The following is a 26,520-nucleotide window of genomic DNA, read 5'->3' on the forward strand; positions in this document are numbered from 1 at the left end:
AGAGGCAAAGAAGAAAGACATGCACACGGGTTGAGTGGAAAACAAAAGGGAGAATAAAATAAGGGAATAAGAGACTGACAGAGAAGAATAATACAGCAGGGAGTGGGGCAGTGCACAGTGGAGAGAGCATGAATGGCGAAAAGAAAGAATAAAAGAAAATACAGTGAAGGGAGGATTGAAAAGAAAATAATATAAAACTGCCACAATTGGGACGGAAAGGGAGACTGGCAGCAAGCAGAAAAGAATAGCGCAAGGAGGTCAGTGCGTAGGACTCATGGCAGACACGGAATGGTGGAGAAAATAAAGAAAATAAAATAAAACTGAAAAGGGAGAGAGAAGCGGAGGCGGAAAGAATAAAAACAGAAGCAGAGGGCAGCAGAGAGGGAGTCAGACGCGAGAAGTAAGGACAGAGGGGAGAGGCACAGAAGCACGGCAGAGAGCAAAGCTTCACTCTATTTTTCTTGGTTTTATCTTCTCAAACCCATGTTTTACTTTTGGTTTAATTTAATAATGTGTAACTAAATTTATTTTGGCTAGAGGTTAATTCAAAGCCATGAATATATTTGTAATATGAATTGATTACCTTCAGTTGTGATTTCTGAGTTGTGATTTAATTTGCTTAACTGCTTGATTGATAGCTTATTTTTGTATGTCGATTAAGAATGCATACTTAATTTACATGCATGAATTTGACGCTAGAATATAAGGGAGTTTCACCTAATCGTTATGAACTTATATTCACAAGTAGTGAAGGTTGCTAGTCACAATCACGTTAAGTAAATTCTTGGCATAAGTTTCATGCAAATCATAGTAACGAGTGCCTCGTCAATGCTTATGTTTTTCATAGAACTTAATGATTCTTGCTTGTATCTCTATTATGCAATTCATGTAGGGAACTTGTAGGGAATGTTTTGGGTTGTCGTATGCAATCATCCAACCCAATAACTTGTGGAAAAACTGAGGGTTAATTAGTGCAATTCACGGTTAATTTGGGGCGTTGAGATTTACAATTTATTGAAAGAACAACTGAAAATCAATTTAGGTTGCATATGTGTCATGTGTGGAGAAGAACCCTCTAGCTAGTCCGTCACCTATCCTTTCACCTTAATTTCATGCTTTTGTCAATTCTGTAATTTATTTAAGTTTAATTTACTTCTCGTCAAAACCAAACCCCCCCCCATTATTAAATTATATTATTTAGTTAGTTTTCATTGTTGTTAGTCTTTTAATTCAACTTCCGTCCATTTCAGTTCCTAGTGTCTAATTTGATTGTTTTCATTATTTTGAGTCATTCTAAGTGTGTTTCGAGTTATTAGAGTTTTTAGCCTAGTTTTGTGTCCTTGAGTCTTGTTTAATATTTTTAAATTAATTTAGAATAGATTAGCAATCCCTCCTAATCCCCGGCCTAGAACGATACCCTACTTACATCTATACTACAATTGTCATCAATAGGGTTTAATTTGTGTGTCAAGTAATTTTCACATCAATAACAGTTAAAAGTAACTGACGGCGTCAGAATATTCCATCAGACTTGACGGAATATTCCGTCGTCTTCAACCTCTGAACTCCGGCAAGTCGCCGGTCACCGGAAAACCAGGAAAACTTCTAATCCTTATATCTTCGTCGTTTCTCAACCAAATTTAATGAAATTTGTACCCAAACAAAGCTTACAACACTTAGAATAAAATCATACCAATTTCAAGCTCCCAAAACCACTGGATCTTGCCTGAGAATCCCCGAACTTCCAGCCAAAACTTTAAACTTGCATATCTCGATATCCCGACGTCCAAAAACCTCCAATGAAGTACTCCGAGCCTCGTAAGGATCTCCTTAAACTCCCTGTGAGCTTGAAATTTCCAAAAACATAAGATTTAACGTTTGCATGAACAGTACCTCAAAATGGGGTTCGGATTTCACGAGTTTTCGAGGGTTTCCTTACCTGAAAATGGTACCTTTGAACTCATATGGTCCTCACGAACACAATGGTGTGCATCACACCCTCGATCTATCACGTTTCAATGGGTTTTGGGTGTAGTCTGTACAAGAGAGAAGAAAAGAGAGAGAGAGAGTACGGGAGGGTGAGAGAGAGAAAGTGAGGTGTAGTGTGTGTGTGGTCCAAAAGTCACCAACCAATCACCACCCATTTCCTTTAGTTCCAATTGGTCCCAAAAACTTAGGAATTTAACATATTAGTCCATTTCTAATCGCATGTCACACACAACACATCTCAACGCATAAGGTCATTTTAGTCTTTTCACATCAACAATAATTATTTCTCAGGACGGGCTGTCACATATAATGTAAGTTTTTGTTGTATCCACAATTTTAAATATTTTAAATTCATGGTTGGGTTCATTCAACTTATTCTTCTGTGATTGAGTTTGCAAAAAACAAAAAAAAAAAACAAAACACAAAAAACAAAAAAACAAAAAAACAAAAAAAAAATGGAGCTAAAACGACTATTAAATCGCGAATTTTAGTTTCCAACTGTCGAACGATTTTGTCTCGTTACCGAACATCCCAATGTTTTTTTGCTAATTTTTAGTGTTAGAGATTTCAAAGTATATGCAAACATGTTTAATGGTTGGATCTTGGATTGAGACTTTTCCAGAATAGTGGATTTTAGTGATCTGAAAAAATGGAGGAAGAATGGGTATTTATTAAGTAGATGTGGAGATTAATCCAATGGTAGGGATTGAAGCAAAGATTAGGGTTTTGTTTTCACATGTTTGGATATGGGATCCCGCAAATGATGACAATTGGACTTCACTTATACTCATCACTACTCATGCATCATTAAGTACAATGTAGTATTTCGTGAAATAAAGCTTAGCCATGGGGTTTAGAACTTTAGAACCCAATACAAAAAAAATTGAGAAAAGAGAGAAATTTAAATGATATCAGCCAATGTTATGATACAAGACAAATCCGATTTTTCATTGCCTCATGCATTTGTTGGGGATTTTAAAACTCTTAGAGTTTATTTTATACTTTTGTTGGGGGACTTTTAGGTCAAGGTTGACTTGGGCCTTGAGAATGTCCTCTTGTCTCTCTTGGTTCGAATTCGTACCAAGTCCCGAAATATCTCAAAAGAGTTAGCTTGTCTTAGGAAATACCTCGATAATATCAACGGCTTGAAGATAGCATGATTGATCAAGATAATAACTTGCTTACGTGAAGCATGGTGTGGAAGGTAGAAAATTACTTGTTTAACATGAGAAATAAGGGGTTTGCATGGTTGCATGGAATTCTTGGCTGGATGATTTGGGCTTTCCTAGGGTGATAGCAAGGCTTCTAATGGTTGGGATCTTTAATGGAGGTTGTGGGAATTACTAAGGTTGCATGGATGGTGATTCTTGAGGTTTGGAGTATGCTTCTAGGCTAAATGGAATCTAGGGTTTACTTCCTGGGTGGTTCTCTCTCCTTGCATTATCTTCTATCTCCCCCTTGCTCAATGACTATATCCCTCATTTTGTAAATGAAGGGTTATTCTCTAGGCTTCAAAGGAATCTCCCTTTGTGGCTTTGTCTTCCCCTTCCTTTCTCCCTAGCCTTATTTTCCTTTTGGTGTAAGGTAGCTGCACTGTTGAAACCTGCAGTCTGCTTCTTTCCGCGATGCGACCTTCCCAAGCCAACCTTCTACATGCGTTACTTCTGGTAACGCGCCTCATGGCCCTCGCGCATTGGTTGTCTGTGCAAGCTATGAAGGGAAAGTCAACATTAAATGCCTGACTTGCTGGGTTTAGCATACAGTTAATGCAGGAATCTAGTTTAGTCTTAACAAATAGGGTTGGCTTGCTAGGGAAAGAGGTAAACCAGGCTAGTCCTATCTCAATGTTTGCCTACATGAAATGCAAATGATATGGGCTTGGATCCTTGGGCCCCCAAGTAGCCCACTGTCTTCCATAACCCTGATTTCATGTAAGCCCTATAACCTTTCGTAACCATCCACACCACAACTCACTTGACAAGCCCTGAATATGTGACTTGGGCTTAGCATGCACAATGATTAGCATAAGGAAGCTTTGCATGATGAATAAGCATGAGCATGGTGAGATTTGTGTAAATATCTGGCTTAATTCCTGTAGCGTGGCATGTTTGTCAATATATTCCTGATCGATCCCGCACCTTGGCATGTGTTTGGGCTTGAGTGAAGGCTTCGCATGACAATTGGGCTTTGAGACTTGGTTGGATTGGTGTGTGACATTTTTGGGCCTCAACAACTTTCATTAAGTACAATGTAGTCCTTCGTAAAAAAAACTCAACCATAGGGTTTAAAGCTTTGGAACTCATGATGGTGGCATCCTCTCCATGTTCTTCAACATGTAAGATATTCGAGTAACGTTTCCGTGACAGTGTTATCCTCTCCATGCTCTTCTCGTACTTAGTTCTTTGATTTTTACCACCACTACTACTCCCTAGACCTCTATAACTGAAAATGTACCTCATTCCCCTAACTACCATGTAGGCCTAGGCACCGTCATCTTCTGGTTGTGAACTCAGGCCACCATAGCTATGCATTTTCTACAGCTTTTCGTGAATTACTTGGGGACTTCGTGCAAAATGGTGCAAAGGTAGGGTTCAAGTAGTGGAAAATGCGGTATGAAAGTAAATAAGAAGGGGAGAAAAAGGAACGAGAAAAAGAAGGCACGGAGGAGAAAGATGAAGATGAAGGTACTGAGCAAAAAGAGGAAGAGGAAGGCACATACTTATAATTGATGAATAAGGATTGTCCTAACGAACCACTCCGTCAGGAAAGTACAAGAAAAACGTCGAGCAAAGGTTATGTCAGTGGATACTTATTACATGTCATTATGAGTTTTTGACTACCAAGAGTAGATCTTAGCTGACAAACACTGTTGTTGGGCAAAGCCTACCTAGCCAACAATGACAGGATTTCGAGCAAACCGTTTGATATTGCGTGCCATTTTCACCTTTTTCGCACCAAAATGTTGCCCAACAAATTTTGACTTGCCCTGAAACTATATTCTTCCATGTAAAGGTTTTGGGTAAACCCTGAATGTTAACCATTTTTGCTTCCACCAACTAAAATATCCGTCAGGTAATATTTGGTTAAATTTTATATATTAATTAATGAAAAAAAAATTACATGCCTCTATTCACCAAATATTAGAGACACTAAAATTTTATTGTACTTTGGGTAAATATCAGTTTACTACCCTCAAGTTTCGTGGTTTTCAACATTTAGTACATGAAGTTTTTTTCGTCCCAGAGTCATACCTAAAGTGTTAATTTTGGGACAGTCTCATCCATTAGTATGGCTGTTAAGTCTCCCGTTAACTGATGATGTGGCGCCCATGTGGACAATGACTAGGCACCATGTGTCACTAAAAAAATTAAAATAATTAATTATAAATATATAAATAACACACACACACCCAGAACCCTTCGTCTTCCCCTACCCTCCACTCCTCTATCCCACACACCTAGAACTCTTTCGTCTTCCCCCACCCCCCAGCCCTCCACCCCATCCACAGCTCCACCTCTCCATCTCATCCACCACTCTTTCTTTGGATATATAAAGCCTACCCGTCTCTCATATTTTTCCACATTTGAGACATGCACAAACTTATTTTCCTTTTCATTTTGGACACTTTCTCTGTGATTTTCTCGAAAGCCAAACATTCTCAACGATGGCCGATCAGCTCACCGACGACCAGATCTCCGAGTTCAAGAAGGTGTTCAGCCTATTCGACAAGGACGACGATGGTCTCATTCTCATATCCCTCTCTCTTTCTCTCTTTCCCTTTTGTTCTTATTATGCCTAATTAATCTATGATATTTGGATCTAAAGCTGTTATTGCATCAAACCTTAATCTTTTTTCGGTGAAAATTTGTGATCGATTGAGTATTTTTCAAAGATTGAATTGATTTATCATCCTCCGAGTGTGTTTTGATCGTTGAGGATAAGATTTGTTAGATTTGAGGTTAAATGTGTGGAATTTAAATATATGGATAGATTATGATTCTCATATTTGTTTCCTCCATTGTTTGGATTATCCAATTTTTGGTAAAAGTGGGCCTTTGATTCAATTTCTCTGTTTTGGTTTTGGAGCTGCAAAATTAATTATTCTTGTATTGGGATGGAGGGTTGGAGGGTTGGAGCCGTGGAGGGGGTGGAGGGGATAAAGGGGTGGAGGATGGGGAAAGACGAAGGGGTTTTGGGTGTGTGGGATGGAGGGATGGAGGGGTGGAGGGGTGGAAGGTGGGGGAAGACGTGTGTGTGTGTGTTTTTGTTTTTTTTTTTTAAATTAACTATTTTAATATTTTATAATATTTTTTTAATAACACGTGGCGCCCAGTCATTGTCCACATGTGCACCATGTCATCAGTTAACAGGAGACTTAACAACCAGACTAACGAATGTATATGACTGTCACAAAATTAACACTTTAGGTATGACTCTAGGATGAAAAAATACTTCATGTACTAAATGTTGAAAACCACGAAATTTGAGGGTAGTAAACTGATATTTACCCTTTTATTTTATTTTATTATTATTATTATTATTATTATTATGGTTAAATTTCATATTAAATTGGGTAGCGGCTGTAACGATCCAAAATCTTATTTGGAAGCTAAATCCGGTGATAGGCCAAAACAAAGTCATCTCTACGCTATGAAGCATAATAAATTTCTTTCCTTAAAGAAATCAAGTACAATAATAAATTTGAGTTATTTTATGGCTGCATCTAATCATCTCGTTAGGTTGTCTACGTATCCTACGAAGGGATCAAGCCATTCATAGTTCACAATTCAATGTTAATCCATTTTCTAAATCATTCAAATAACATAAATAACCAACATTAGTTTTAATAATCAAAACACATCAATTGGATACCAACTACGTATTTAGGATATCAAAATTTGAATAAAAAGGCAGCATCAACCCACTAGCCACGCACCGCCGCAGGTGGCGGTTTCTGGCGAACGGAAACCCAGTTTTCCGATGAACTCCAAAAATTACCAAATTTTACAGGAAGATAGAGCTCAACAAGAAGAACAAGTTTTATACCTGCCACGAAGTTCAAAAGTGGACGAAAGAAAGTCAATTTGGTCGATAAAGCTGGTGGGTGCCTAAAGCTTCCTAGTGTCAATTTGTCATCTACGGTGGTCCAACAGGGTCAAAGCTAGTCGGGATTTACTCTTAGGATGATGGGCAACAAAACCCAAGTAGTGGCGTCGGTCATCACTTTGCCGATTCACTGGAAAAATGAAAAGGGTGGCCAGAGAATTGTTGATTTTCGTCAGTATTTGTGGCCCTGCACCGCCACGTACGGTGGGTAATCAAGATGGATCTTGGTTGGGTTTTGTAGAAGGGAATGAGAGCTTCAAGATGGAGGTAGTGGCGTCGAAAAATTCCATCGGAAAATGGGAGGTCGAAAGGGTCAAATGGGGTGGGTTTTCTGGGTTATTTGGGCCTCTAAACCCAGTTTCTAGAAAGGGAAACCTGCTAATTTAGGCAGTTAGGATTTGGAAACTTACTACCAATAATAAGTCCACATGTCTAAATAGTCTCACTACTTCCGAGGCTCGTAACTTCTTCGTTCTAACTCGAAATTAAGATCTGTTTGCATCTACGCACTTGTAAGGTCGTCCTCTATTCAAATATATCAAAAAAAAAAAAACAATAAAATATATGAGGATAAAATATGTCCTCATATAATTACGTTAACCAAATAGGGGTATTTTCGTCATTCCTCACTTAACGGAAAATTATACGACATAAATAATAATAATAAAATCTAGAAGTGGAATTTCACATTTTCCCCATTCGAGTTTCATAACCATAAATCGATCTATTTTTTATTTTCCTCCACATAAACAATAAAATGAATATCCACATCATTTCTAAAATATTCAAGGTGTTACAGCGGCGGTGGTGTTGGGTTAATGCAAAGGGGCAATCTTGGAATTTTAGAAATGATGAGGATATAATGGGGTGGAAAGTTCCATTCTGAAGCCCTCAACAACCCGGAATTCAAGTACCACCGAATTGTATGAAATTCACTTCCTCGAATAGGAGCATTGTACATATCGGTGATGTCGACAAATCAGAGCCTCACCCTCCTTCTTGTCATCGATGGGCTTCCTCTCGCTTCTCTTCCCGCCCAAGCTTGACTCCCACCCTCTATGGTTCAAGCCCACATTCTTCCTCTCGCTTGAGTTTGACATTAAGTCGTGAATCTCCAATCTTTAGACCTTTGTACCCTTCGACACGCTCCGATCTGAGCTCTCTACTCGATCTGATGCCCAAAATTTGCACCCCAATAAGGATTAAATTCTACTCAAAGCTGGGTTTTTCAAGTGGAGTTTTGGTTTACTCAAGTGCGGTTGCAAACTTGAGGGAGAAAATGAGATAGAGGGGAGGGATGAGATGGAGAAAAAGAGAAAGGTGGGGAGGAAAAATAAGTTTCAAGAGAGAGTAAGATGTTTATAGAAATAAAAATATTTTATCTTTTGTTAATTTTTTTATTAATTTTTAAAATATTTTTTAATACTAATTGCTTGGGCAATTTATTTATATAGGTAGAGATGCACTAGAATAATTTCTATTCACTAAGGCAATAATTGCCTTTGCCCAATTGATAGGGCAATTATTGCCTCAGTAGGGTGAACTTGCTCTTAGAGGTATCACATGATGCCCTCGTTGGAATGAAATCGCTCCTACATTAGCGCCATGATTTTGGCCTCTATTGGTTTCACTTGTAATGCATGAGAGAATTTTTTTTTTTATTTTGGCATTTTGGTAAATGTGTGTGCTAACATTTGTTTTCTTACTTCACGCACATTTTTCTTTTTGTTTAATCATTAAATTGAACAAATCAGAAAAAAAAAAATTAAGGGTCACTATTAAACAAATGTATAGAAAGGGAAAAATAATAGTGCGTAGCACAAATCACTCCCCATCATTTTTCTTTGTAACTCAACATTAACATGAAACTGTAAAATATCAGCATGATATGTCTATCCCTCAAGGATGAAAGCAACTTACATAAAACAAATATATTGAAATATGAATTTCTCTAATTAAAAATATAACGTCATGCAAGATAAAAACCTACACATACTATATGCATGGAACTCCTGCTGCCCGTAAATAAATGCTTTAGTCGCCAAGCGCTTGAGTAACTCGAAGTCTTTCATGAAAGATGAAACCAAGTGTACTTTTAAGCCGTACTGAATATGGGTTGCCATTATGCATCAACGACTGTGAAGTATTGATATATGCGATCAAAAGTAGACCCAGCAGTTTCTTACATGACACGAAAATGACACAAAAATAACGAGTTTCGGGTCAACACAATAACCAATCGGGTCATTATCGGGTGACCCGTTAAGAACACATTAATAACAGGTTCTTAACGGGTATACACACGGGTAACATGTAGGTAACCTTTTTCGACCCGTTAAGAAAAATAAATTTTAATTTTAAAGTTTAATTACTAAAAATTTTATTATAAAATACAATAGCCATGTTGTATATATTGGTATATTATATATTAAATATATTTTTTTTGTATTATTATTCTATATAAGTTTAAAAAATTAAGTTTTATTCATTTATTTATTTTTATTTTGAGAGTTTCTTATTATCATTAATAGGATAAATTTTACATGTCTTTTGAGAGTTTATTAAATTACTAATACTAGTATAGTATTAGTATAGGCAATAAGACATCCCTACAAGTATGAAAAATGTGAAAGAATATATAAACACTCGTGATTCATCATTCCTCCACGAGTAAACAATGGTTACACTTAAATTATCGTTTAGATTTTTAAAACCCTCCAAACCGTCATGAATAGTGTTTTTTATTTGAGTGTAAAAGTAATCAAATTAATAATAATTATTGTAGAAGTGTAAGAAATGTAAAAAAAAAAAAATATATATATATATATATATACACAATCACTCATAGTGATAAGCTTTACAACTTTCGTAAAGGGGTCAACTTTGAAATCCGACACTATAATCCATAAACCTTAAATTTGTATTTATCCGTCGATTGTCGTTTAGGCTTTATTCTTTATATTTAATTTCATTTTTAAAATTTTCTTTTTTGAAAACATGATCTTCTGGGGGATGTAGGAAGATGAACGGTTCGGATCTTTGATATCATGTCCTGATATTTACGGTTAATTAAAATATGAGTCGATGTTATATAGTTTGTAAAGACTTTATAAACACCAAGCAATATTTTCACCAACGGTAAAACTCTGAACATAATATCAATGATCCGAACCGTTCATCTTCCTGTATCTTCTAATAGATCATGTTTTCAAAAAAGAAAATCTGAAAAAACAAATTTGGTGAGAAAAATGAAGCATAAATGTAAACAACAATTGACGGTTAAATTTTGATTTATGATTTATATGATTATAGTGGCACATTTCAAAGTTAAACCCTTTATGAAAGTTGTAAAGCTTGTCATTATGAGCGTTTATATATTTTTTCTATATTTTTCACACTTCTACATTAATTAAAAAACTATTAAAGACTTTACTTAAACAATAGCTATATGATAAATGAGAAGAGAGTGCTAAAGTAGAAAGCCTCACTAAAAATATCATCAATATAACTCTTATAGATAATATATCAAGCCAAAGTTTCAATACCGTTTCCCATGGCGATTGATGAAAATTGAAGAGTTTGATTGTAAGAAAATGTGCAAGGTTCCAAACCTTGAAACATAACTCTCTTAATTTTGCAAATCTTTTGAACATTTGATATTTTGTAATGTTCTAATGTTTTTTTTATGCTCTTATTTTGGGTATGTAACTATGTAATACTTGAAAGACAAATGCGTTTTTATGTTTTGAATGTGATAATATGGTATGCATATACTTATTTAGTATTATGTTTTTCATTTGATTATTTATTGGTTTAAAATATATTTTCCTTAACGGGTAATGGGTTAGGTCATATTACCTGTTAATATTATCGGGTCGATTTCGGGTCAGGTCATTTTACCCGTTTATTTTAGCGGGTGTTACACGACACGACCTGTTAAAATATCGGGTATGACACGAACACGGGAAACACAACATGAATGCTAGGTTTAATCAAAAGGTATCAAAACAATTAAAATATTTGAGATCCTCATCAGACATGGGAGCCGTCCATAGTAGAACTGAAGGGGCCCATATTAATGTGGTTGATGAAGGGGGAGCGGAAGAATGAGAGATTTTTCAATATGTTTGAAACGCAGTGGTACATAATATGTCACTATACAAGTGGTGAGACACTTGTTTTAAAAAATTAACAACTAAAAAAAATAAACTTCCCTCCACTTATAAAATAACTTGTGGTGTATCACCAGTGTTCCACACATCCTCTTAATTTGCGTCTGTCAAATAGACTGAATTAAGATTAAACAACAAAAATTAATAAGAAATATGTGAAAAATAAAAAAAATAAAAAAAAAGTGTGGATAGCACATCCTCAAAAATTTCTCAAAGGGAGCCCAATCTGTGTGCCTTCCCCCATCTCGATCGGATCAACCAACCCAACTTAGGAGAGTGCAAATGTGGGCAAGAAAGAATAACGTTATGAGGCTAAATTTACAAACCAAATAAGGTGTCACTAATAAAAATAAGCACGTTTATTGATATTTAAATAATAAATCAATCATCAATTTACATAATTTTTAGTTTTCAAATAAATTTCTTCAAATTTAATCTTCCTAATATTACTCGGACTAGAAAACATCCAATCCTCCAAGTGTAACGAGTGGAACCCACCACACCCCTTGGTGCACTCGACTTCATCGCCCAGCCATTGACAGCTTTGACGATGGCCCACCGTCCACGGGATCACATCTTTCTCGTTGATGATCCTTCCCTATCAACTCCCTCACACACAGCGTATTTTACACATCCCTAACAGAAATGCGTTGACGATGCAACGTACATAACACGTAACTTAAAAGAGCGTCGGGGTGTAGTCTGTGGTGGGGTTTGGATAAACTCCGATTTTGGGCTTAGTTGACCCACCATTTCCAGGTGGACCACACCACACGAACCCCAGCCCCACCTACCCAGCCAGGCTCAACGAACTCTACGCCTACTCCGTCCTCCTTACACATGTTAGATCTCCTCACACGTGTGTGTGCCGTCATCCCGCAAAGAAGGTAGCACTCCAAAATATCGTGAGTTGGGTAGGAACGATTGGGACGAGTTCCAGCTAGTATATCATTCGGTATATTTTGAATTCAATTTAAGGTGCAGATGAATAACGTGATAGTAGTTAGAAAGAAGTTTAAATATCTCAATGAGAACTCTCTATATTTGAAAGTAGATTGTGAACTGCTTTAACGTAGTCACCTGCTCATTCCCATCGCCGCAATGCCATTAATTTGCATGAAAATTATTTTCACATGCATTTTTTTTTTCAGAAAATAAATATCATTATATCAAAATTAAACCACAAAATAAAAAAACAAATAATCATTAAACGTTAAACATTTGTGGATTTTCTTGAACTTTTATTTTTAATTTGGCGGCTGTTTCATCAGCACTGAATCTTTTGAACAAACTAAAACAAACTCATTAAATCACTCAATCGGATATGGGCCGGTTCCGGTTCCGGTTCGATTTCACTGGGTTTGGTGATGATTTTCCGGTCCAACTGGTCGACCCATGAACTGCAACTCCTGCTTATCGTAAATTTCTAGAGAAAAATCCCTCAGCATCTGAGTCTTGGTCGTCGCGCCGCTTCCGGTGCCGTTACTGTTGTTACTGGAGGAGCTCACGCTCGGCGCCATTGTCGTCGACGACCGCATCGCCGCCCTCGGTCCCACCGTGCTCGTATTTGCCGCTGAGTTCGACAGCGAGGGAGATGGAGCCCGAACATCCAGTACTCCTAATCCTCCTCCTCCTCTGTTCGCCACGAAACTCGATATGGGTCGGGCTGCTCCTGCCATGTTGAAAACCGGCGTCATCGTCGGAGGGAGGGCCCATATCTACGGTTGGCCTGAAGGTCCGGCCCCCGACCCCACAGGGCCAATCCATAACGCATTTGCCGGAACCATCAACCCGGGGCCGCCCACGGCCCACACCGGAACAAGACCTTGTGGCACGGAGGGACCCACCGGAGCAAGACCCGACGACTGCGACACGGCGTCGTTTTCCACGTCCAAGAACTCGGAATTGGAGGGGCGTTTTTGCTTCTTGGTTGAGGAGGGTGGTGAGGAGTTATCCTCGACCGACGTGGATGCGGTGGTGGGTATCTTGAGGCTCCCGCCGACGGAGACAGCAATGGCAGGAACGGTCCCTGTGCCGGTGGCCTCGATGATGGCTTGCTCGGCGTGTTCGAGCAGCCACCGGACTGTTTCTCCGTCGGACTCGTTCCCGAGTTCCAGGGTCAGCTGGAAGATCCTGGCAGCGCACGTGGCGGGTACTCTGATCCTCCGCCCGCGCCCCTCGACTTTGGTATGGCGGTCCTTGGTGGAAGAGCGTCGGATCAGGGTGGAGACGGTTGAGGGCACGGACATGGGCATGGGCATAGCCACAGGCACCATTCCGATGGGGTAAGCCTGCGGTGGTTATGGTGGGTCGGAGTCAATGAGCTCCTCCTTGAGCGAATGGAACTCCGTCGTTTTGTCGTAGTGGAGTTGCGTCGAAACGACACCGTCTCTGTTGGTATGGTCGTTGTCCCCCAGGTCTCCAGTGCTGGTGCTGAGATCAGAAGCGCCTCCGTCGTCGTCCTGGTCCTCCAAGTACGAAGTCATTTTTGCAAACTGAAACAGAAGAAACCGAACATATGTGTAAATTTACGGTAGAGAAGCTCGTTTACCTAAATGTGTTCTTGGGTTGTGAGAGGGAAAGGAGATTGGAGTGTTTGGTTGTCGAGAAACTGCGGGAAAATGATTAGGGTTTTGATCAGTTTCTTGTTCTCCTGTTCTATATTATCCGTCCAAGGGAAGAAGAAGAAGGAAGCATGGGGTGGAACTGTAAATATAGTAATATAACGGAAAGAGAAGAAATTAAAATGGAGGCCCTCCAACACACTGCCCCCTATTTTTATATCTTCAAATTTCACACGCACAAAAACATCATAGAAAGAGGGTGATGGAGATCGTAGGGTGGAGGATGGCGCCACGTGTTTTGACCTACTTTGGTGGTGGCCCTGTGCGGACGTGTGGGCCCTTCTGTGTGTGATGTGTCCCAATAAGAAGAGGATTTGTATGAAAGAAAATTTTTAGTGTATCCAGGACACGACTTGATATATGAAATGTTATTAGACAAGTGGTTGAACACTTAAAAAAATATTCCACCACATTTACTATAACATTCGGTGTATCCGTTCGTGTGCCAATATACTAAAAAATCTCTAACCACGATGAGGCATTCTTTGTCCAATAAAGCATCGTCGTGTGTAAATTTTTCCTCATATGACAATGTACAATACAATTGAGACATTACTGATCTATGTAAGTTGTTCTCCTCAATCTGAGGTTGTCCAGTGAGGGCTCAAAAAGAAGTGGATCGGCAAAGAGGCAGAGTCGATCGAAAAGGTCTAGAAAAGTGCTTTTCAGCATTTGAATGGATTTTTCCAATGGTGAATGGTTTTATTTTTTGGGTAATGCTAGAGAAACTAAATTATACTTGGCTATCAAAGATGAGTAGGAACTCTTACTCAAAACTCTTAGTGTTTTAATCACATAGTTTTATGCATATGATCATAACCGTTCATACTACGAATCACACTGTAAAGATCATCTCTGCAAAAAAATAAATTAAAACTAAGGTCGTTTAGTCAATCTATGGTAGCAAATATATAGACGGTTTGTAATGCTTTTATCAATTCCATTCATTTGTTTTTAAATAGTTTGATGACTAAACGACCTTAGTTTTAATTGATTGTTTTGCAGAGACGATCTTTATAGGGTGATTTATAATATGAATGGTTTTGATTATAAATACGAAGTTCTATAAAGTGACAACGAACAATTTTGAGAAATTTTAAGTATGAGTTCCTATTCATCTTTGAGTAGACAAGTATTGTTCGACTAAATTTGGAAACTAAATGATATGTCACCAATAAAAATAAGCACATTTATCAACGTTTAAATAATAAATCAATCATTAACTTCTATGTTCTTTAGTTTTCAAAATTTAATTTACAATTGAATCTTTCTAGTATTATCTCTTATTTTATCAAAACGATGGTGAATGGTTGACACTTGGCAATTTGGCATGGCCTATCTATTACTACTGCGGTGTGGTCCATCACGCTTGCGAAACCCAAGGGCCATCTTACCTTTTTAAATTTTCCTTTAAAGCCAAACACAGTGCATTAGGGCGACCATTATTGGTAAACTTATTTACCAATGTTGGCAAAACCATATCTCCAAATTGTGTTAGCAAATCACGTAACGATTAACTAGCTTTTAATTTAATGGTATTTCTATTTTGATGTTTAAAGAGGTCCTTGAATCTTCATATATATATATATATATATATATATGAAATTGTTATTATCACTTCAAAAATCTCATTTAGCACTTCAAATTTTCTATAATTAGAAAGAAAAATACACTTGAGAGGAGGGTAGAATGAGATTTTTGAAGTGCTAATAACAATTCCCTATATATATATATAGTAGAGCATCTGCAAAGAATATGTCAAATTTTAAACATTAAAATAATTTGATAACTTATGTGACAATTTGACATTTTGTACAATATTTTGCTCCACCCGATATGTCAAATAATAATGATTTAATTATTTTTTTTTTATCATTTTGTGGGGTCCAAGGATTGAGGCAACCAATCAAATACTTGAAAAAACATAACAACATTTATTATTATATTATATTAATTTATGAAAAAATCATTTAATAAATTCAACCTTCAATTGACTCAACACCACATAAGAAATTGAAGGCTCGGTTGGAGAAAATTTGCTGCTATTTTTTACTGTTATATGTCTATTTAACAACCCACCTTAAAAATTATGTACTAAATTACGAAAATACCCTTGTGTGGATATTATACCCAAGCCATTTTCTTTTCTTTCCTTACCCGTGACCTTTCTCCTCTTCCCGAGAACCCATTCTCCCTCATAATACCTGTAAACCCCATTGTTTATTTCCCTCCCGTGACACCCTATTCCTCGTGTTCATTCTCTCCCATATCTCGAGCTCCTTCTCTCCCTCAAGATCTCTGCAACTCTCAATACTCTCTCTTTCTCCTCAACAATAATCTGCAACCTCTCTCTCTAAGCTCCGAGAAAGAACCCCCACCATTTCTCTTGATGTTGACCAAATCAACCCTCAAAAATTTGAACCTTGAACCCTTGGGACATGGGGAATCCAGCTACGGCGTTGTACATATCATCGGTGCACCATCGGGTGCTCTGCCATTAATGCAGAGAGCTTGAGCTCTCTCAAACTCTATCTCAGGTATGAATTATTTCCCTTCTTGGTTGTGTGAGTTTTAATCTATCTGTGATGAGGTTATGTCGGAAATCTCTGGGGTTAATCTCTCTGCTTAGAATCTGTGCATGCATGTCATTCTGCCGATGAATTCCCGTGAATGTCGTTCAGTTCGAAGCTAGGTGGTGACTGTCTTCTTGGGGTTTAGCTCGATTTAGACTTTTAAAGTATTGCTGGGCTAACCTAAGGTTAAATTCGTGGGTTTAACTCTTTGCATGCACTCATTCTCTTGCTCTCAGTTTTCGACGGTGAACCCCACGCTTTTTTCTGGCGAGTTTGAAGGTGTTGGCACTCGAACTTGTTCGAACACTATTCCAGGTAACTAGATACCCATTTGCTTGTGAGTTTGGGCTTGAGGCCGGCCTGTGTAAGTGCGTGTGTGTGTTGTATGCATGTGTGTACAGTGCGTGTTTGTATGCGTGTGTGTGTGTGTGTACTATGCACGTGTGTATGTATGTGTGTTGTTTGTGGTACATGCATGTGTGTAAGTATGGGTTTGGGTTTAAGCCCAAACCACCCTTTTTCACCATAAACCCTTTTAACCCAAAAACCTTAGGATCCTAAAACCCATTAGACCTTAATCCATTCAAGCCCAAATCCATTAGAAACCCTTTTATTTATTTATTATATTTTTGTGCTTAGGTGAAGTTGCTAGTGGGGAAATTCTTAATCCTCTTCCGCACAACTCTACTGCTACGGAGTATTTGTGAGTGGACCCCCTCTAAAATTATATGATTTTATGGTTTAATTGCATAAATGAATTTCATGCCTTACGAGTTTATGATTTGATTTTATGTTACGCATGTTTATTAAATATTTTGATTTTCGTCTCGTGTTTTTGGTGAGGAATTAATTGTCGGCCTATATTGAGCTATATTTTAATATATCGTATTTTCTATAAAAACCATGAACTGGTAGACTATCTGATGGATGACGATAGGATGCTAGAATATGTTTTCGAAACCCCTCTTTATAGTATAGACGATGAATGACTTTATACTATGAAGTGGTTATTTTTGAGAGGCGTTGATAGGGATTTTACTACTCATGTGAATGCGATAAAAACTCCTATAATACTTGCAAGAATCACAAGGTTGTTGTAGTATAAACGGATCTCGCAAGGTCGTTTTCCACAGGGATTATTAAATAATTCGAAACAAACCAAATTCCAATTAATTATTGTAAAGTAGAAATTGAGATGATTGATTTTATAACCTACTTAAATTAAAAACGAATTTAACTATTAAAGATAAGACAATCTGCAATATTAAAACTAGAGGGAAAAGAAAACAGTTTTGGGAGAAATCAAACTAAGAAAGCACTAGGGTTCCACCATCACCAAGCAATCCTATGAACTTTTATCAATTACTCATGATCTACACATGCCACTTTGAAGGTTAGATTTTCCTAATTCATATTCTACTTGGAACCTTCAACATAGAACGTATATCTAACATGCTACCTGTCCGGACGCTTGGATCAAATCTGAACATGAAAGACTCATTATGCTTTATGAAAACCCTTTGAAAAACCATGCAACCCTTAAGACGTGGTATTCATCCTAAGTGAAATTACAATTATTAATCACAAGAAGTCAGCGTCAATTTCAGGGAACTTTCCGACCAAAATTGCATCAAATTACTTTTCTAAAGATCCTAATGGTGATCAGGCATTAAGACAATTAGATAGTTTTTATCTTGGTGATTAACAATTCAAAGTATGCATGCAATCAATCATAAGCAATTAAATAAAAATCACATATTCATGCTAAGGCTCAAGGCTTCGCCCTAGCAAAAGGAATTAGTTACGTATATTCATAATTAAAATCATAAAAAATATTATTAAGAAAAAGATTGAAAACACTTTAAAGTAGAAAATCTCCAAGAACCCTAGCGATTCTCTCTGTCTCCAAAATTGCATAAAAGAAAGCGTAGCGAAAAACTGCAGACGGCCAAGCAATATATTTGCTAAGCCCCCCACACAACCCTAAAAACAGGTCCTTTATTCCCACTAGGAAACTAAAAATAATAATCAAATAAAATAGGAAACTGATAGACGCATATTTATGCGACTTAGTTAACTAGTTTTCTTGCATTTACGTTATTAGTTCTTAGTTATTTTAGTACTTTAAGCCATTTTCGTGTGTTTGTAGGTCCAAAGGGCTAAGGTAGCAAGAAAGTGCATTTTGGTGCATTTTGGAGCAGTTTTGAGCTTGTAATGGATTACATATGATATGAGCAAGATGGATGGACGAATTTGAAGACAAAAGAGGCTAAGAACATGCTAAAAATCTGGTGAAACAAATACAAGTTGCAAGAAGGGATAAATTTCTAAAAGGATTGGCCAAAACTTCACTCAAAACACATCAATGCCGTGACTTTTACTTCCACCTCCACCAGAAATTTGAGTAATGATGCAATGCTTAAATCACCATGACATGTGAGTGGATGATGCAATGCTTAGCTAACCATGACATGTGAGTGGATGATGCAATGCTTAGCTAACCATGACATGTGAGTGGATGACTCAAAACCTACCCCAACAACAATTCCCACTCAATGCCGTGACTTACCTACCCATTCCACCAGAAATTTGTGCTTAAACAAGTCCATCATCTCCCTATAAATACCATGCAGCAACCTCATTGAATTCATCCAGAAATTAACCATTCTCCAAGCCTTTCCTTGCCTCTCCTACATATCTAAACCCCTTCCCATCCATTCCTCCAAATAACCAACCCTTCAACATCATTCCAACCTTGTTGTGGCGGCAAGGAGAAGGAGAAAAGTCATTGGACGCGCTTGCTATCCAACATGGATCGTTGGAACGTTTAGGTGCTTTCTTCCCTTTGTTTTTCAATGGTTAAATTTGTTTATCTTTGTTTTGTAATAATGAGGAACTAAACCCCCCTTGGCTAGGGGGGGATTCAAAACCATGTTTATGCTTGCTATATGATTTGATTACTTCCAATTGCGTTTCTTGAATTGTGAATTCAATTTACTTATCCGTTCGTATAAAAACTAATTTGTGTATGTTGGTTGAGAGTGCACGCTTAATTTTCATGCATGAATTTGATGCTAGAATATAAGGGAGTTTCACCTAATCGTTATGAACTTATATTCACAAGTAGTGAAGGTTGCTAGTCACAATCACGTTAAGTAAATTCTTGGCATAAGTTTCATGCAAATCATAGTAACGAGTGCCTCGTCAATGCTTATGTTTTTCATAGAACTTAATGATTCTTGCTTGTATCTCTATTATGCAATTCATGTAGGGAACTTGTAGGGAATGTTTTGGGTTGTCGTATGCAATCATCCAATCTAATAACTTGTTGAAAAACTGAGAGTTAATTAATGCAATTCACGGTTAATTTGGGGCATTGAGTATTCATAACTTATCGAAGAGCAATTGGAAATCATTTTGTAGGCAAGCAAGACATGTGTGGAGAAGAACCCCTTAGCTAGCCTTCCATTATCCATTCAACCCAAATTTGTTTAAAATCTATTTAAGTTTTTAGTTTATTCGTTTTTACTTTCAACTTCACCAAACTCAAATCCCCCTTTTACTTTCTTGTTTTAAAATCTTTTGTTTACATTTTTAACTTTGTTTCTTTTTGTTTTTGAGTCAGTTTAGAGGTTTTAGCAAGCCCTCCTAATCCCCGGTTTAGAACGATCCCTACTTACATACTTTGCTACAATTGTCAAAAAGAGGGTTTAATTTGTGTGTCAAGTAATTTTACGCAACAGAAACATAACCCTAAATTAAATGGTAAAATTCGCCTAAAATCTGAACAGCTACGTTTTGGACCCATATGCTACTCCAAAACTGGCCTAATATGGCTGGATTTAATGTTTGAAATATTCTAAACACTTTTCCAGAAGGCCATGAACCCATCCGAGGTCATCTTAGGCTCCAAAAATGTAATTTAAGCCCATAAACGTCATTTTTTAGCACCGCGCATCGCTCCTTTATTTTATCGTCAGAAAATAACCGTTTGGTGGAAAAATCCCAAATTTTGATACGATCAATTGGTTACTCCAAAATTCGTTCATTTGATCCTGTTTTGCTCCAGAGGAAGTCGAAAGTCCTATATTGAAAATACAATTCAAAGTATCAAAATTCTTTCAAAATATTAACCAAAATATACTAAAATTAGGGTAAAATATATAATATAAAATCTACTCATTAGGCGTAACTATTTGTGCGTACCTAGTGGACACTATGCCGCCTGGGATGAGGATTTGGTGTTGGCAATTAGGTTGGGAGAAATAATCCCTAGCGAAAGGCTAAGGGACATGGAGACAGGCATTGGGCCGGAGGGAGTTATCTCTGGCTACGGGCACAGAGACTTAGGTGCAAGCATTAGGCTGGGAGTATTATTATTATTCAGTGACCTTACTAACAATACACAGCGCTTACGAGACGACCTGTGAGATGTTGGATGTTTTGGTTTCCGCGATGTAATTCCGCGATATGTCTTTAGAGATGTTTTTGGCATGCTAGGGTTTTCAGTAAACGTATTACTTATTATGCTAGTAGTTTTCTGCATTTAAATTGTGGGGGTTAGTATCTTGATAAATATTTTATTATTATTGTATATATACGAACTTGGCCCACTCACCTTTATTTTGCGCTCCCATCCAGGTCTTAGAATCAAGGCATACAATCCTGACGTCCATGCACTGCAACATCTACATCTTCGAGTCCTCTCGGTGTAGGACCCATTCTTTTATTCATTCAATTTTACATTAATTCTTTTAGAACTCTAGTTAGTTGTATGTTCTGAGCACGTTCCTAAATTATTAATTCATTGTATTTTAAATTCATAACCCTTATTTACTTCTTATACTTAGCTTTTGTATCAATAAATGACTTTCGTCACCCTCAGGTGTCGGCCAACACGTGCCTATTCTGGTATTCGAGGAATATCATGATCGGGGCGTGTCAATCTACGTGGCAGGTTAAACATGTCATTTGGAGATGCTCTTACGTTACAAATGAGGCAACTACTCTCTACCAACAAAATATAAGAATTTGAGATAAGAACAACTTTTAACATTAAGAAGAGAAATGTCATTAAATCGAAAATTAATTGGTAAGACTAACATCACTATGACTAGAGTGAATGAGAAGAGCGTGGGGAATTCAGTTGTTATTTGCGTTGTAGAAAAATACGTTTGTTAAATGGGGTGAAGCCAAAAGATGGATTTGATCATGTAGTTTCTGTTACATCTGTTTTGAGTGACTTTGTTTTAGAACCTAGTTGACATTGTTTTCAGTCATGAAAGGCAAATTTTGCACCCTTGGCAATCATTATTAAGAGAACCTTCATGTTACCAGTTATATATCGCATTCCTCACACGAATGCTTCTTAAGAAAAGGGAGAAAGAAAAAAGGGTATAAACTCTGTTGTAGGTAAATTTCTCTTATGATTAATGTCCCAAAATCACAAACTAAACTGTGCAGAAATCAATTATCTGGGTATCATTATCCAGATTCTGGCCGCTCTTGTGGACTATTGGCATCAAAGTGCATTTTGTAAGTTCTAAAGTTTGAAACCCAGAAGCACCTCAACTCTCACCCAGTCCCAGATTCGACACCACATAAAGAGGAAAAAAAACCCTCCGTCTCCGCTTTCACACACCCGTCACGTGATGTATGAGAACCGCATAACAGGTGTATGAAACTTGCAGAAAGCCACAGCCGGTATAACCAAGTTTGTCTCCCGTATAAGCCACATTGACATTGTGCTCACTCTTTTTCTTTATCCTCTTACATTTGAACCGCATAAACGAAAGGAGAATAAAAACATAAAGAAACATGGGTGTGGAGAAAGAATGAGAAAAGGAGCGTGCGCTAATCATTTTCGTGTATACTTTTTCAAGAGAGCTTTTACAGTACAATTGAGGACTACTAATTACCATCAACAATTTATTAAACAAAAATAAAGAAAATGTTGAAAATGTTGGTGGGTAGTGAATGCCCACAGTACTTTGGCAGAAGTTTTCAATGTCCATGCAAAGTGAAATGGAATTTGGAGATGCAGGATATGGTATTGTCAAAATGGATGATGTAAATTTCAAAGTGCAGTTAATGCATTAGTTCGAAGTTGCTCTATAAATAGAGCACTCCGTAATGCTTTCAAAAATACAGAGAGAATCACGGTAAAGAGAGAGAGGAAAGAAGAGGAGAGGAGATAATAGAGAGAGTTATTTTTGTACTCTTATTTTCAGATTATAATGAAAGCATCAATGCTACCCCGAGGATGTACTCCAGTCACACTGACTGTAGAGGAACCTCGTAAATTTTGTTTCTTGTTTATTTATTCCACTGCACCCACCATCAATTTTACAACACGTTATCAGCACGAGAAGCTCTCATGTTAGTGGAAAGCACAACGCCATAAATCCGGTGAAACATTACCTACCTCCCACCTCTACTAGCCAAAAATCTCACAGAATAAAAGGTATGTCCATTTTCTGTATCTCCCACCGCGCCAGAAGCGCTCCGCCAAATTTCGGTGAGAATTGAAATTTACAATGACCTGAAGTCGTCACGAGATAAGAAACTCGTACCTGACAACTGGTTTCTAGAGATCCAGAAGAATCTCATTAGACTTGGAAACCCAGATCGCGTCGTTTTCGACAGATCTCGAGAACTCCCATGAATACTCAGTTGTCTGAGATGGTGATGGCAAGAATGAATCCACACAAGCCTCCTTCTCTTGTGCCTCAATCAACCCCGCTGTCATCTATGTCTTTGTATGGAGGTTCTTGCTTTATGATGCCATGTTCCCTGGGCCAAGCAAGAACAACGCCAGTCTCTGGTAGCCTTTCTAGATTGAATTGGTTTTGTGTGACCTTCACAACAACCTAGCTGACCCTGGGTTTCGAGACTGGTAGAGACAGACAAAGAAAGAAAAAAAGGGAAGTTTATGGAATATGCATGGCACCATCTGAAAAAGTCAATAGTGCACATCACCATTTGAAAAAGAAAGAAACAAAAAGGTTTTGGTGCCTGGTGCATCTGCACCATTTAGATAATAAAATATAAAGAGTGAAGACTTTTTGGATGGTGTCGTACCATCTGAAAAGAAAGAAGAGAAAGTATATATTTATTTATGTGAATTGGTGTTGGTTTAAAACCCTTTCACAAGATCTATTTACTTTAAAGCAATTTATTTATCATGGACGGTTTTACCGCCTACTGCTTTAAGTTTTGATTTATGTGAATGGTGCTGAATTAAAGCCCTTATCACAAGCTTTATTTACTTAAATGCAATTTATTTACTATGGCTGGAATTACTGCCTATTGCTTTAATTTATTTATTGTACTTATCTTTTGTTACGATGAGTATAACAAGGACCCAGAGTTCCTTGATTAGATCAGAACCTGCAGTTTCTTGATCCTCATCATATAAAAATGATTGGACTCGAAGTTCCATCATACAAAAAGAATCGAGCATGAAGTCCCTTGATCCTCAAGATCAAGACATAAAATTTCTTGATAAGTACCTTAAGTTTGAAGTGCCACAGTGCCTCAACTTAATTGTAATAAAGGTCATAAAAGTCTCAGTCCATAGACTATTTAATAAGGACCAGAAGTTCCTTATGTCCATACTTAAAATGGTTTAGCAGAAGCATTTATTAAGCGGATGAAATTGATTACCCGCGCTCTGCTCATGAAAACGAAATTACCAGTTTTCTACATGGGGACATGTCATTTTACATGACGCATTATTAAGTTCGGTTGAGACCAGTTTCCAACCATCAATATTTCTCAGTACAACTCGTGTTTGGGAACTAGCCAAACATTATACATTTACGAGTTTTTGGTTGTGTTATCTATGTGCCTATTGCACTGCCACAACGTACTGAAATGGGCATTGATGTTGAACATCATCTATCATTCAATAATTAGAACCCTTGACTGGGGATATATTTACTGCGTGGTTTGCGGACTGTTATTTTGATAAGACAATTTTTCCCACCGTTAGGGGGAGAAAATATCGTTCCAAAAGAACGATGAGAAAATATCATTCCAGAAGAATGACGAGAAATGATCGTTCCAGAAGAACGAAGAGAATTTATCTTACTTTGATTCACGAAGCAATCAAATGAAGTAAGAATAATTGAATGATGCAATGATGTGACAATCAAATGCCAGATGCATTTAATGATGCAAAGAAAGTGATGAAATCACATATACCTGTTTCAAATGTGCTTACAAGAATTGATGTCCTTGTTTGGACAAAATAATGAGGCAGTAAATGAGTTATCTGTTGCATGCCTAAAGCGTGACAAACCCTCAGACTCAAAAAGGTTCAGTCCTTCGAAAGAAGAAGAATATTGCATTACTGAACTATTGAATTCCCGAAGCATAACTGTTGCATGCCAGAAGCATGACAGTTACCGCATGGATACACATCCCAGAAAGGATAATCCGCGAACATGGGAATGTTGATGTCTCATGCATGAAGCATGATAGACGTATAGGTTCCAATGACTCAACTCCCGGAAGTGGAGATTAAGATCCAAGCTCTATAACGCTCAAAAAGAGGTTATAATCCGCATTCTCTAAATTACGACTATCCTGGAAGAGATAGTGTAATGCCCTTAAAAAGGCAATGGATATCCAAATAAATAAAAAGCTCTTGTGCATGCGCATGCACATGAGAATATGGGATCACAGATTGATGATAACCAATGGTAATTTTGGTTTTTACAAGTAGCTACTAAAATCATCAATGAGCTGTGTTGATATTGAGTCTCGTTCTTTTCAACGAAAAACAAAGATGGAGAAAGGCAATTCCATTACAATTTTGTAAGAACGTGGGAAAATGGACCTATATATATTTGAATGTAATACAAATAGCCAAAAGATGTTGAACCAAGGAGGTTACATTAGGCATTTGTAATACAGTGAATTACACTCACATGATATGACACAAGGTTACTAATTAAAACCTGAAATTATACTCTTGTAAATGAGTTCATATGAATGGAGAATTATATACGAAGAGTTGTGAGTCGCCCACATCATATCTCCATAAGTAAATCCCTCAATTATACATGGGAGCAAATTGCTCTGTATAAATTCCAAAGAAAATGTGTCATGAAGTGTAGAAAATCCCTGAAGGATTCAACTTGCTTGAAGTAAGCCCTCGAAGGGTAAAGCATAAAATATGTACTCAATACCAATGGATGGTATAATTTCCTTAGTGAGTACTATCATTATGATATTGTTGCAACATACTAAAATCTCTTACAAGAATCGATGACATTAGAACTCCTGAAGAGTTGATGATATTAAATTGGGACTCCTAAAGAGTCAAGAAAGATTGTAAAGTGTTGAAGGAAATATTGTTTCGAACTGCAGATCGAACAATATGCCAACACGAATCTTATCCATGATGTTTATAAAGAACCATATGGATTGAAGATTATGAGTTAAATACTCAAATGATGTAGACACTAAGAAAGATCATTTATCTTCGTGAGGGTAAAGATAAATTGATATTTGGTCCAGAAGTACCACATCTTAGTGAAGTATATGCTTTATTGTATTTGACACAATACATTGAATGAAATAAAGCTTATCTATTGATATATCCGAGGAATTATAGACATGTACATACACATGAAAACATGAGGGAGCCTTCATAAAGGTTGTTCATGTGAAGCCTCAGTACTCGGAAGTACCCCAGAAGGGGGAGGCACCAGAGGTTGATTATTTGAAACCTCAGTACTTGGTGAAACTCCAGAAGGTTGAGACAATGGGTGTCTTTGGAATAAAGACTTAAACCCCTGATTGTCATTTTGAATCCAACCTTCGGATTCCAGTAGCTGGTCGAGCTTTCTTTTCATGTTCGTTGAGTAATTATTTGCGAGCATGTGTAACACTCTATTCTCGTGCTTGAGCCCTCTGATCTCTTGTTTAAGACTTGCCACCTCAGCCATCAATGATTCAACTTGGCGAGTTCGAGCAAGTAGGCGTTGGCCCATGTTAGAAACGGAGCTCGCACATTGAATACTGAGAGCCAAAGAGTCTTGAACGGCA

The 26,520-nt window shown here is 37.5% G+C and overlaps 1 pseudogene; it reads right to left on the minus strand.

Annotated features, from left to right (window-relative positions):
* Positions 1-12,473: 12,473 nt before the first annotated feature.
* On the minus strand, positions 12,474-14,026 carry LOC103437322 (transcription factor TCP9-like; annotated as a pseudogene).
* Positions 14,027-26,520: the final 12,494 nt, after the last annotated feature.

This window comes from Malus domestica, chromosome 06, assembly GCF_042453785.1.
Source record: "Malus domestica chromosome 06, GDT2T_hap1".
Lineage (NCBI taxonomy): Eukaryota > Viridiplantae > Streptophyta > Magnoliopsida > Rosales > Rosaceae > Malus > Malus domestica.